This window comes from Opisthocomus hoazin, chromosome 4 (genome assembly GCF_030867145.1).
Source record: "Opisthocomus hoazin isolate bOpiHoa1 chromosome 4, bOpiHoa1.hap1, whole genome shotgun sequence".
NCBI classification, from domain to species: Eukaryota; Metazoa; Chordata; class Aves; order Opisthocomiformes; family Opisthocomidae; genus Opisthocomus; species Opisthocomus hoazin.
Window position 1 is genome coordinate 54,824,514 of NC_134417.1, and position 14,608 is coordinate 54,839,121.

Consider the following 14,608-nt stretch of genomic DNA (forward strand, 5'->3'; position numbering starts at 1 on the left):
TATTTATATTCGATGCAGTTGAATTCCTGCGTGATTACAAAAAGTGTTTGTCAATTGAATTTTAGTTGGCATGTGCTAATGCAGGCTTTGACGTGATTCTCTGCAGTGTTCCCCACTCATCTAAGGTACAGGTAACAGCTAATTTTAGCAAAATTAATTATTACATTGGTTGGGACTGATAGTGCTTAGAGTTTGATGACCTTACCAAGCAGGAATAGGACCCAAGTTGTATAATGTGATTTATATACACAGTAAAACTTTGGTTACATAGTATATATCAAAGCGCTAATGAAGTAGGCATGATGTTTGCTGTTCTGGAGCCTTTTTGCAGCACAGCAGTAAAGCTTTGTGGCTGGCTTTGTTAGAGAAGGATGTGGCCACATTTGCCCACATAAATTGCTCTCAACTAAGTGTGGAGGATCTCAGAATAGTAGTTGCTGTCCCCCAAAACGAGACAAAACAAGGGTGGACGTCCTGTATCTCTCTCTTGTTGCCGTTTTAACAGCCATTGCTGGTTTGTTGCTTTCCCTGCTTGGGCTCTGCAGAGGAGTGGAGTTCTGTAGCAGCAGAGTTCATCCCTCGTAGAAGCTCAGTGACGCTAAAGCCAAACAGCTGCCCACTGTAGCATTTTGTTAACTTGTAAGAAGCTTTTGACTCCAGTGACTGCAGACAGCTTTTAAAAACTTGTTCCCTCCTGTGTAATTCCAAAGCACCAGTCAGGGCAATCTGAGTAACCCATGAGAAATGCTTGTCCTCCAGAATCCAGTCCCAGGGTTTCCTCACAGCACCGCAGGCGCTTGGGCAGTGGGCAGCCCCTTGCGCATTACTGGTGTGTTACGTATTCTTAGAAACCAGTGGTTCCCTTGTCTTCTGAAGAGGCGATTGTGTAGGACACAAAGAAGTCCTTTGCTTGCTGTTTTTATCTGACCAGCAGATAGATTGATTATGTATTTGATTAGGTCCTTGGCTCTGCACAGAGGAGTCCAGTGTGATGAAAAGAGCATCGTGTGAACGCTAATGGAGTAAGCTGTATTTACTAGAGATTAGGGAGGGTGGAACAACATCAGATACTCAAGCTCTGAAATTGCTAACACTGTTAAACACCACTAAACTGCCACAGAGCATAGAAAACAAGCAATACAGTTCCATATAATATTGAAAACAAGCAATACAGTTCCATATAATATTGAAAACAAGCAACATACTCTGTTGCCACAATTTTATGAGAAGAAATCAAGAGAGGATTTGCTCTTCATTAAACTGAAGAGGCTCAGCTTCTCCGAGCAGTCAGATTCTTGTTTGCATTTCAAAGAAACTTGCTGAGAAGGGCATGTACTTTTGACTCATTGTGTCAGTGGCATACATGATTGGTTTTGAATGGTTGCTCCAGAAGTCCATGACAGAGACCCTGGACCTCCAAGAGCCGAGGTCATTAGGCCACCAATTTCAGCTGTTGCACTTGTGCCATTTGTCTGTATGTCAGGGAAGTAGCGATGTCATAAAGGACCGGTGTGTAAATACCTTGGCATTTCTTCCCTCCATCAGGAGTTTTAATTTAGATTCTCAGCACCAGTCAAAAAAAATGACCTTTGCAGAACATCAGTTTAATAAAGATCCTTACCTAGAATACCACATCTATCTACCAAGGAGCGGATATTGTTTAATTTCAGATAAACTTTCAAAATTTCATTTAAGAAAGTGAACTGACAACTATGTATTGTCGCCAGGAAAAACAGTTTCCGCATGCCCCATTTCCATCTTTACTCCAGTTTAGTGTTCAGATCAGGCTAACTGTAGGGGTAGGTATCTGTTACACTGAAAACTTCTTGAAATGTTTTTACAAATAGGATTTATCAAGATATTTATTGTAGTGATGAATGCTTGCCATGGTCTTCTCCTAGCACAGTTCCTTGTGGATTGCTTTCTTTAGTTAGGACATAGCTTTGATTCTGATTGAGCATAACTTAAAATGCTGATTTCTTAACGTCTCTCCATAGCAGCCGCGGAGTGGAGGAGGCAGGAAGGCCAGGGAGGATCCAGAGGATCCCATGTGACCGTGGAGATGCTGGGCTCATCTGCACTGAAGCTGGTCAGACCTTGCGAGTGGCAGAGGCGATGACTGACAGGAGCTGTGCCAAGCTGGAGAACAGCTGTCACAGCGTCACCAGCTGTCAGGGAGGAAGTGGGTCAGAAGGGACGGACTGAGAGGGTAGAAGTGTAAGCTCCTTCCCACCTTTCACCACCGCCATTTCCGTCTGTTTGCCTGCGAGGTCACCTCTCCAAAATTCTTAGCAGCTCACCAGTCCCACACAGGCGTCCTGCCATGTCGTGGAGCGTCGTTGCCATGCCGTTGGCCCTGCCGCTGTGCACAGCCGGCCAGGGAAGCTCGCTCCGAAGGCGACGTGCTGCGCCAAGGTTGGCAGCAGAGTTGCCCTGTCCAGCCGGGCAGGCGGTCGCCGTAGCTACGGTAAGAATTATCTCTATAAAGCAACCCAGCTGAACAGCAAACTGGTGTTGTCTGCGTTAGGTCATGTGCTGCAACACACAAATCTAGCCCTTTGACCGGGTCCAGCAGAAACTGGGGCGCTTGAGGAGTTCTGTGGAGCTCTCCCTGCACGGGCATTTTTCTGAGCCGAAAGATTGATGACAGTGTTCACCGACTGCTCTGAGGCAGGAAGAGCCCTGTGAGCCCTCGCTCTTCGCTTGCAACATCCACCCTCGTTGGTGGCGTTCTTTGTCTCCCCTGTCCACAGAGAAGGGAGGAGCTCTGCCGGTACATCTGAGGGAATAGTTCAAAATACGTGTGATACTGGTGTTGGCAGCTGTGTGATTGACAAGTACACTCCCAGAACCCCCAAAAAACGGGTCATTGTGAAATGTTTCCAAAGGAAGCAACTAGGCTAACTTGTACAGTTACGATCTTATGCCTGCTCTCTTTCTTCTAGCAGAAAAGTAATTTAGTTTGCACTCACGGAGTAGTAATTAATTCATGAATATTTGCCCGATATATATATTTGTTAAGTAAGCATCTTTTCTTTTGACTTTTTTCCATATTTCCAGCTGTTATGTGCGTAAATTTCAGTGTCCCATTTCTTCTCAGAGTCACTTCCCTGCCAGTTTTTCAGTCACCTCATTGATGTTGCTGAAACCAAGCTTCCAAAATTTGAGTTGGGCCCCTGAAGATCCAAGGTTTGTCTTAAAATTGTAGCTTTAAAAAAGGATTCTATATTTATTCCTTCACATTGAAGCTTTTAGGGATCGTGTTTTCCTTTTGCTACCAAGATTTTCTTTTTGGTTGCGTGGTGCTTGTTTTTCCGTCGAAGCGCAGATCCTTATGGTGTTGTCTGAACACGATAACCTGTCAGAGCGCCATGTCGGAGCCAGTGAATTTGAAGCTGTTGCTTTAGGGGAGGATCCAACTGTCACAAGACTCAGGGTAAAAGCAACAGGAGCTGGCAATACACTGACTGTAACTCACTCCTTCAGTGCCCTCTTCGGGGTGTTTCTGCTCCATGGCAAATATTTTTAGTTTGGTCTCAGATATAGAACTTCTGGAAAAGTCGGAAAACCACTTTTTTGACGTGTTCCCTATTTCAAGTGAAAGTTATTCCATTCCACCAGAAGACTAAATAGCTGCAACATTTCTGAGCATGATCTTTTGTGTGTAGTCCTATGGTGTTTACACAAAATTAAAGTTTCTGATATAATCTTAGGAAGAAAAACTATTCCACACTCCCTAGGAAAAAATTGGATTTTCCAGGGGAGTTTTTTTTTAAAAAACAACAACATTGAAATAGATACTGCTTAACGGTTCTTATTTCTGTGTATCTGATCATAGGCCTGTTGCTGCTTCTTTCTGTGGCCGTTGTGTACCCATGCAAAGCCAATGCAGACATCTTCTGGTATTTATTGTAGCTTTCAGACAACAGTGAGACTGGTGAGCTCCAACTGAGCTTTGTATACTGCAGCATAAATTTATCATTTTGTTTCACTCCCTAACAGAGATTAGAACTGATTTTGTAGCTTGTGACAGATTTTAAGAGTAATGTTTCATTTAATTAAATGCATTAAAAAGTAGATAAAATACGAACCCTACATTATCCTACCTTTCCTCTCATTATGGTAGAACACGTTTGCCTTCTTACATTATGCAGAGGCTTCCATGACCCCCAGTGCATGGCACAGGTGTTACCCCATTGGTGGATTCTGGTTTACATCCAGATAAGGATGATAAGGAGAACCAGACTTTGAATATAGATGTGGAAACAGTCTGGAGACAGAGGTACTGACAACCAACCTGTCAGAGTGCCGTGTCAGAGCCAGTAAAGAAAGCTTCTGCCCTCGAGGCTGGGGTGAGCCGTGGCAGCAGAACACGGTAGGTGCGTCAGAGCAGAACGGGCCGTGCCAGGGCAGAGCGAGGGTCTCCTTGGCCCCATCCTGTCCCCAGCGCTGCCCTGCAGCTGACGAAGAGCCTAATAGTGACCAGGGCAAGCATTTGGGGTACTTCCCTAGCACACCCTACCACACAATTTGTAAGTCATGGACTTCTTGAGAATGATGCGTTTGTGTTTAAGGGAATAAATAATATGTAGTTCCATGAATTTGTCTAATCACTTTCTGAATTCACATCACAACTTAAAATCCACTGCATCCCATGGAAAGGAGTTACACAATTTAAGTATGCTTTGTGAAGAGAGATGTCTCTTTTTATTTGTTTTGAACCCATTGCTCTGCAGTTCACTTGAAGACACTTTTTGGAGAGGAAGAGACAGGTTTCTGCTCTCTCTGTCATCCTCTGATGACTGTTAAGATTTTTTTTCTTATCTCCCCTCGTTATTTCTTCTTCCGGCCTGTAAATTCCTTGTCTAGTCAGCCACTTCCCACACAGGAGCTGCTTCACACCTGTGATTGTTGCCTTTCTCTGAACCTTGCCCAGCTCTCCTGTGCCATTTTTGAGAGGAAGGGAGGTAAGAACTGTGCACAGTTCTAGACGGAGCTGCATACATTGGCATAATGATACTTGTTCTCTGTTTGGCGCTCTGTTTTCCAAAAACTCTTAACATTTGATGCTTTTTTGACACTTGCTGAGCACTAGGCTGACATTATCTTAGAACTAATGTTTAATTAAGGGAAAAACCTTTTAGGATCTAAGCTTCAGAATAACCATGTATTTCTCCTATTTACTTTTGCTCATGGCCTAGCTGTCTTTCAGAAGACAAGGTGATCTGAGTCAGGTATCATCAGCTCAGGTGGGCTTTCTGCTAGTCCCTCCCAGTAGTTGTTCAACCACAACCTGCTAATGGCAGCTGATGAAGGTGTGCCAGCTCCTTTCATTTTGGTAGGACTGTCCCAGGCTGGTTAATGCTCCTCTCCTCCCATCATTTAGCTGGCTTTATTTGTTTAGTTTTGTTGCTTCCCTTCCACGTTCTTTATATTTAGCCATATTGCACTTCTTAGGTGGCTTCATCTCTTTCTTCAAAGCCACACCTGTGTGCCTCTTGTATTTCTTTGTCTTTGCTACAGTGGCTTTACTGATGGGTATCTGAGTTTTCCAGGTAGTGAAGCCTTCGACTGGAGTTGGTGGTGTGTTTCAGTGTGAGGTTTCTTTTAAATTTCAATACGCTGTATTTGCTTTTCTAAAAGGAGTGCGGATACTGTCCAAGATGCACATATAAAATAGTGCCCTTTTTAAAAGGGCAAAGAATATTTTTTTTTTCCTTCAAATCTGGTATTTTCATGTAACCTTATTTTCTAATACTGACCGGGGTGGGGGGAAGTCTCATCCTGAAAAAATCATGAGTGATGACTGTGATAGAGTGAAGAATTCTTACTTTTCCTTTTGAAGAAGGGGTTAATTGTAACTCACGGTCTCTCTCCTCTTGCAGAAATACTCAAGATAAAGCTATTTCTTGGAAGAATACCCTTAGGAAGTTAGTGACCTAGAATGAGCTTGGCATAGAATTGCCTTTTAGCCTTAACTGTGATATTTGCTGCTGCAAGCTCCATACGCAAATGGTTTTTGACAGGCTTTGCAAACAGCCTGGGGTCAGAGCCCACGAGCTTTCCTTGGGCAAGTAAAAGCTGTGGAGTCAGGAATTTAATCCGTTTCCCGTTGAGACAAACAGCAAAATTCCCAAGCCCTGGGATGGTGCACAGTGGGATACTGATGGGCAAACGCAGCCCCTCATTATAGGACTGTGAAAAGGACCTGGCAAGCAGCAGGACATGCTCCCTGCCAGGAGTGGTTCCTGAAGCTCAAGCACTGCTGTTCACTGGAACCAAGACTGTGTTTTTAATATCCCTTGACATAAGGCCCAAGGGAGAGCAGGTGATGGCACACCAAGCTGGCACCCTGCCTTGGGCACCAAAACATGTTTCCGTGGCCCCGACACCTCCACCGCAAGATGCTTAGCAGCCCAGAGATGCGATTTTGCTGTGGAAGGAAGGCTGAGTGGGAGAGAGGACTGATACCGTCGCCTTTCCTGTGCGGATCCCCTCTGTATGCACCCTGAGGGTGCGTGGTAGTGGGGAAGTCCAGGGGGATGCGCTGGTACGGGGCCCACCTCCTCCTGCTTGCAGAGGAAGGGCTTTCTCCCCACCCCAGCTGTTTGTTCAGGCACTAATCTCAGAATTTGTTTCTTGCTCAGTAAACCTAGCAAGTAACCTAGTGATTAGGGCTGCACAGTCATCCCCTGTACGTAGAGCAAGCGGGGGATGGTGTAGAGAAGATACACGCTGGAAGAATTCAATCTGGTCCCTACAAAGCACTCTGATCTTTGCAAATCCCCCTTTTTTTTCCCCTTGGTAGTTTTTTGAAGTCTGGGATTTTCATCACAGAAGAAGAATTCAAATAAATCAGCAACTGGAGAAAACGCCAAACAACTGCCATCAAACATTCTCAGTGTTTTAAACTAATAGACACCCCCTCTCAAGATATTGTGCCTAACAGGATTTGATTGCGCTTTCTCAGCCAGAGAATTTCTGTCAGTACCTCTGCCAAGCGTGCGGTCTCACAGAGGGAGGGTTTGATAGCGATCCAGGTTAAGCCAGGCTCTTCCCTGGGAGACAATGGCTGCCAGCCCCACACAGGCTGCGGCCGGGCCACCCAAACGCTGACTTTCCATTGAGGAAGGCCAAGTTCCCCGTACTCTTTTTATTTTTGCAACCGTAGCAGGGCCGTGTCCTTGGTTTCTTTCCACGCCAAATAAAGCGTCTGCACATTTTGTCTAGTTCGGTTTTGTACAGTTGAGGCGTTTATACCAGAGGCACCTGCAAAAATAGAGGTCTGGAGAAAGGCATTCATTTCTGACAGGTTAATCAACCCGAGGAGTAAGAAATTATCATGCTAGATCTGTAAACACATTTGCAGGTTGCCTTGCAAGGGCAGCTTGTGGAGATCAAACTGGCTGGGGACACTGAGCCCCAGGCACAGAGCGCCCTGAGAGACGCGGCTGATATAAAATGCTGTGAGGCCGATCCTGCCATCCAGCACGGCCACGGAAATCTGGAGTAACTCAGGCGGCTTCGGGGATGTCACTTCACATCCGCTGCACCCAACAGAAGGGCAGAATTTAAATGAATTACCCATGAACAGGCAATAAAGGACATGTGCGGTAAATACTGCATTTCTGGGTTTTCTGCCCTTCGCGACTGTCTCTCGTAAATATTTCAGGCTCAGTCTGACTGCTGCTTCGCTGCGACAGCCGCGAGATCAGAGTGGGCGAGTGCATTTCGGTGTCACTGACGTCTGAGGCTGTGAGGGCTCAGGGCCAGGCAGAACCCCAGACAAAGCCCCGACTGCTGCGGGAGCGATGCTGTCCTCACCAGAGCCGTACCTGCAGCGCCACAGCCACGTTCTCTGACTGCGCTCGGTCAGCGACGGCTCCTGTTCTCTCTGGGTTTTATCGCTTGCTGAATTGGAAAGTAGGTAGGAGAGAGGGGAAGCAGTTCTGAATTCGTAAAAATCAGCTCGGACTGAAAGTATCAATTGAAGCATTTCAGCATTTATGAAATGATTAATTTCGTTCTGAAGAAGTCAGTATAAAATATCACAGCATTTCTCACCGTGCACATTCCCTCCATGCAGGCTGGCACTTGACACCAATCTGTGAGCAGTTTTAGTTCCTCCAAAACTGAATTTTTCAGAGGACTTTACTCAGTGAGTGATGAGTCTGATTTCTCTTTTTTGTACGTTACTGCTGGATTCTTTCTGTTCACTTATTCTGCTCAGCAGCTAGACAATCCCTATTACGGTGCCCTCCAGATGTAAGGAACCGGATCGGAGTGAGCCTCTGCCGCTGTACGCCACTTTGCGAGGTCCGGCTGTTGGCCTCGCCGCCGGGTGCACCCGGACACACCCCCGATGTGCTGCACCCACTCTCGGTGCTCCTGGCCGGCTGGGTGACACAAACCAAGGAGCGAAAAATGCCTGAGCCAGATTTGAAGAGCTACATCCATGCCTGGAGGCACAGTGGCTGTAAAGAAACATCCTTTTCAGAAAATCTGAAACTACTCAGTTTCAATATTCTACTTTCTTACTGACTGGCGTATTTTAAACCTGCCAAATGTGTTTTATCAATGTGAAATACTGTTTACTTTTGCTCATTCTTGCACTATCCAGACCTTTACCATGCAGATTCTTTCTGGTGCTTTCCCCCAGACGTAGCATATTGTAATTCATCGCTCATGACTGCCAAGAAATGACAATTCCAAGACTGTCCATAGTTCACAATATAGTTATTTTACTGGTGGAAATGCCGTAATTCTTTTCATTATAACCAGTCCAACAGAAAGCAACCAGAAAGTGAAGCGAGACAAGCCTCTCGAATGGGGCAGGGAGGAACCTGTACGATTTGTGCGTATTGCTGAGATGCCCAGTCGTTTCCCTGGTACAGAGAAAGAGAAATCTTGGTCTCAGCAGAACAAACGACCACCTGCACGTTCTCACAGTCTGAGAAAGAACCTCCTCCGTCTTGCCACTTCCCTTGCTGTTATTTGCTCTCCTATATTCTCCATTAGGATTGTCTTCCTACTGCCAAAACCAAGCAAAAAGGATACAGCTCTCCTACGTTCTTGCTGGATGTAGACTTTGTCAGCATCTAGGGGTTTTATTCATTTTACTATTTATTTTGCAGATGTGTTTTAAACATTTTTAATAATACGATTGCACCGATGAGACCTAGTATAGGAGCAGGAATAAATTGCTCTTGCCCTTCTGCAGCTTTTCCTCAGTTCAGAGGGGGGAAATCCCTGGCCTGGCAGAACTAGATGCGCACAGGGTGGGGAAGTTTTCATGGTACCAGCACAGCTGGAATGATTTGGCTAAGGGCTGAAGACAAAACCCAATGCTTTTTTTATTGTCGAGGGTCAAAATGAGGATTATCTGTGGGGACGGAGTTTCATGGCTGGCTGTACATTTCCAGTGTACATCATGCCAAGTTACTCCTACTGAGAAACAGAAAAGCAGGGGTTAAACCTGTCATCTACAGAGTCACCTTGAAACCCCATAGTGAAATATCAATAGTTGAGGATCGCTGTTTGCTAAAAAGATTACTGACAGGCATAAAATAACAATCAGCAGTAGCTATAAATGTATTTTATGTCTTGGATATTTTCCTGGCAGACTCCAGTCTTTCATAGAGTTGTGCAGTAGCAGCCCTGGATTTGGACAGCTTCTGCTCAGAAGAGTAGTAGGATGTTTTTTGGGGTGCCAGAGGGGAGAAAGGATATCTTTTTCCTAAATCAGTGTACACTAATTTTCCTTGGTTAGCAAAAAAGCATACTTCCCTCCACAAACAGAGGGCTCCATTTCAGTTTACTCTTCTGCAGTGTCGTGTATAAGAAGGAAGAAGATGAGATAACTCTTCCTGGAGAAAATCCAGAATGTTAATTAAAGAAATGGCATTTTGACATTCATTCCTTACTGGCTGGAGTTCATGGCCATGCTGGTATTTCATGTCTTGCTTTCATGTTAAGAGCTTTCCAAGATGATTTTTCTCTACAAACACCTTTATCCTGCCACTCGATGCCCTAAAGATGATGAGGAAGGGAGGCACGAAAAACAGGAAGGAAAGGGGGCAAAAAGTACCTGTGTATTTGACACCAGAGCATTCTCAGAAGGTGGTCGTGAGCGTCAGGTCACCAAAACCCGCAGTGGGTCCGTGCTGGTGCCTGTCTCAGCTGGCAGCGTGGGTTAGCGCTGGGCAGACTGGAGGGACAGCGTCTGACTGGGGGACCCAAAATAGCAGCTTTGCCTCCGATTCGGAGTGATTTTCGTGCATTCCTGCCACATCCCTGAGGAGCAGGTGGGGAGGCTTTGCTCACACTTGGGTGACACTCAGGTAGTTTGTCATGCCACCCAAGTCACGGGAGGGAGGGTTAAGCATGGAGGACGGCTCAGGCTGCTCAAATCTACCTGACAAGTGAAACGCTGGGGGAAACCGAGAGTGACTCCAACGCCAGGGTATTAAACAGCAGGGCAGCTACCTCCGGCTGAAACAGCTCCGAGGACTCGGTTCTGGGTGCTTAATCCCCAGCCTCCTGCTTCATCTGTTCCCCTCCTTTGGCAGGCAGGGAGAGATGAAAATCACCCCAGGTGCCGAGGAGAGCAAAGAGAGAGCAAATGACCTGAATGCATGAAAATGTAGAGAAAACCTTTCCCCGCCAGGCATGCCATTAGGAACCAGTGCTTGCAACGTAAACCTGAGGCTGCTGTTACTGTAGCCCCGCTCGGTTGTACAGTGCTCCAGCGCTGCAAAGAGAAATGGATGGAGGTACTTGGGAATTGAAATTAAATTCAGCTTTCCCATTTGCCACTTTTCTCTATTCTTTCTCTCTGTTACAAAATGAATACTGATTTTCCTCATTCTGCTGACTCTGCAGTTTTAGCTAGCATGCAATTGTTATAAACACGTTCGCTGGAGCTGGCAGAGAAAATTCCAGCAAAACAATTTTTAATCAAAATTTGCCAGCTTGTTGAAAGCAAGACCTCCCAGAGGAAAACATTATTTCTTTTGATGGGGCGACAAGGGAGCGGAGCCCGGCACCTTGCTGTGGACAGCCTGGCCTGGGGACCGCTCTCATCGTGCCCCTGGGGAGCATCCCAGCTCTGTTTCAGAGAGTAAAGGCAGAACTGGGTCTTGTTCCATGCTGAAACCAAACCGAACTCAGAAACCTTGGAAATTCTGCAAAATGGAATCACCACTCTCTGCCAAGCCTGAGCATCGTGTTACAATGTCGAATGTTGAATGAAAACGTAGGAAATGCTATATTTTTCAGAAAAGATGGACATTTTCTTGTAATTAGCAAATTACGGTCTCATTGTAGTTATTTTGCTTATCAAGTTATTTTTCAGTGTCGAGACCCATTTTGTTTCACCCTTCCCTGCCCTCGCTGATTAAGAGTTGTTCTTGGCACCAGGGACCCTTAAGCGTGCTGTCACGGGCTGCACGCAGGAGGCTGTTCCAACAGCAGGAACCGGAGCCGAAACTGCTCATTGTTTATGTAAAACTTCAAGTTATTTCCGTAGCATCAGCACCGGGCTCCATTCCTGAGGCTGTACGTGTGCATGTCTGTGCAGGCACCACAGACTGACCGCGGTTTGTTACCCTAGGAAATTAATGTTTCCTTTGCTTCTGCGAATAAAGGAACCAACGGCAAGCAGCCCCGAAGAAGCGGCTCTTGCCACCGTCCGGGCGGTTGCGGCGGCAGCTGGCGATCCGTCAGCTGAACTGCGCGCACTCCGGGAGCACGCGTTGCTCTGTCAGACTAAGCGGTCTTCCAGGCCCTGTGATTTTTTGGTGGATTTGTAGGTTAAAACAGCTCTTGGCACCGCAGACGATGAGATTTCGATGGGTATGACACATACCCAAATTAGATAAGGAGACAAAAAGCCAGTGTTTTAGACAGACAACTTGGCCAATGAGAATTTTACTGCAAGGCTTATTTCTGATAGACACGATGAGTTTTCTGCATCTGCCCACTTGAAATATTCTGATTATGAAACTGTCTCTTTGTTCACCACTTGGCTCTTGATTTCTGAGCAGGCAAAGCAGGCAGCGTGTGCTAATGAAAGGGACAGAAAAAAGAGGAAGACGCTAATGCAATGAGCTGTCTTCTCCATAGGACTGTTGCGCCTTAAAGATTTTGCTTTGGCTTATGCTTACAGCTTTTGACCACTTTTGGCTTGTTCAGTAATCCCAAACCATACGGTATAAAGAGCGATTGACAGAATACACTGTGTTTGAAGCAGCCTCCCAATAGCTTGTACTCAGATATAAATATCTGATGTTCAGAATCTTTAGAGATGAACCCCTGATGCATCAAAGTACAAGCTGATTTTCTTTCATGTCTGCAATTAAATTTTTCCTGTAAATGTCACATTAAATGATGAAAGAAGAGACTATAAAAAAAGAAGTTTTCACCTAATAGGATATTAACTTGAGAAGTTAAGAAAAAATACTGTGAAAAACATAATACCAAAGGATGTAATCCTTTAAAGCTCATTTATGCCTGTAACAATATGTGACATAATTAAATTATTTTTTATCAGTCTGTAAGACTGAGAGACTAATAAATATATGCAAAGAATGGAGATTTGTGGTGGCAATCTTTTGAATAATTGCATGAAATTTTTTAGATTATTGTAAAATATATTTAGTATTTTTATGTAATGCCTATTTTAAAAAATGGATTATCTTCACCAGCTTCTCAATTTGTAACACAAAATTACCGTTAGTGTAAATAAATATCATGATAGTATTACCAAAGGTCATTGTGTAGCTGCCTAGAAACTGAATAATGTATTCAGCCTTCAGGCTGCTCTGTATGTAACTTAGGTTCAAACTGAAAAGAAGAGCCTTGCTAACAATCCGGACACCTGTGTTTGTTCTGTATCATGAAAAATTTGCTGTAACTTTCTAGCCTACTCAGCAGAAAGATATAGAAGATTTTTCATTAACGTTTGAGTTAAAGTTGTCAAAATACTAGCGACTTTTCTGAAAATTTAAATTCTTATTCCACTGGGACCAGATCATGCTGTAACACATCATCCTATGCAGTGGGGTCTCTCAGTCTGTGAACAAGGAAGCTGTCTTGAAAAAAAGAAGTGCTGCTGGATGTAAGCTTATTTGAGGAAACTGCAGATGGTGGCAAGGGAGTTTGTCCTTGGCTGTCACCTCTGTGCCTGAAGCCAGATCTGTGTGGAATCGGAAGAGCTGGGCACTGGGGTAGGGCTCCTGGAAGGGATTTTAGCCTGGTTACCCTTCAGATGATGTACTGCCCACCTAACTCCAGTTTAAAAGCTATACGTGCCATCTAAATTAATCATTAAGACTCCCTCTCTAATCAGTAGAGAAAGCAAGCACTTCTAGATAGTGATTCACCCATCTTGCTTAAATAGTTGCCTTTCTTTGAAAAGAATGGTGTTACCTCTGGCAGCGTTCTCTGCTGACCCGTAGAAGCAGCCCAGACGATTAGCTCGGTTATGACTGCTCTTTGGGTGGCCGGAGTCAACAGAGGTGAATCCCGTCCCATCTGTCTAATGCAAAATAATCATCCCCAAGTGGGGCAACTTGTACAAAGAAGCACCGTTTCCAGCTAGAAAGACAGCAAAACGCTAAGCCCACTGTCCCGAGCTGTGTAGCCAGATTGCTTTTCTCATACATCCTTCCAAGCCACCCGGTGAAGAAACAGCTGGGAGCTGTCTGCAGGGTGTGCCAGAGATCGTGGTTTCCAGGGATTCTGCTACTGCAGCCCCTGTTCAGACCTTTCTACAGAATCCGCTAGAAATCATGGCAAAGGACTATGAAATCAAACCCCATCGGGCACGTCAGTGGAGGCAGAGTCCTCCTGTACGTTTCTGTCAGACCGTTAAGTGACGGCTGAATGAAGGTATTGCCATGGGAGGCTGTCGACACGGCTATTTGCAGACCAGCTGTTCTGCGGCATGAGGAAGAAGAGGCCTTGGCCAATGATATGACAATGGAGAGGAATAAAAATACAACATTTCACTGTGCAGTGATGTACTTTTTTCAAGGCAGAAGTGGTGCAGTTTGCACAGCTTAAAAACACGAGCCGAGAAGTCACCAGCATTAGCAAAACACTCCTTTATCACTTCCTTCCAGTCTGTTCGTAATTTGAATCAAACTGCTGGGGATAAAATGAGCTACAAAGGCAGAAGCTGAAAGCTCTCACTCGCGTGTCACCATCCAGCTGTCGTAAAAAGAAATCTCGGCTGTTACGGCTCCTGTCTTGGCTGCCTCAGTGTAGCCCCATTCCTTCCTGGGGAAATCTGTGACGGAAGCTGTTGCATTTCAGCGAGCAGACGGCACTGCAGCTTGGCCAGCGTCTCCCAGGAGGACCTGGAGGCATTCACACCTGGGCTGAGAGACGCCCTGAACATTGCTGTGCCGCAAGCTTCAGCATAAAGGTTGCTCTAACCTTCTCCCTGTTCAAACTTCGGGTTAACTCACGGAGAAGAATGCTGCCGTTCTGTTCCTCTGCATTAGCGGTGACACCTTGCCTAACAGGACAAACCCCAGACTACAGCCGACAACGACCGCATCGACTGGGTCTAGGTAGAAATGCAAATTGAATAATGCTTCAAGCC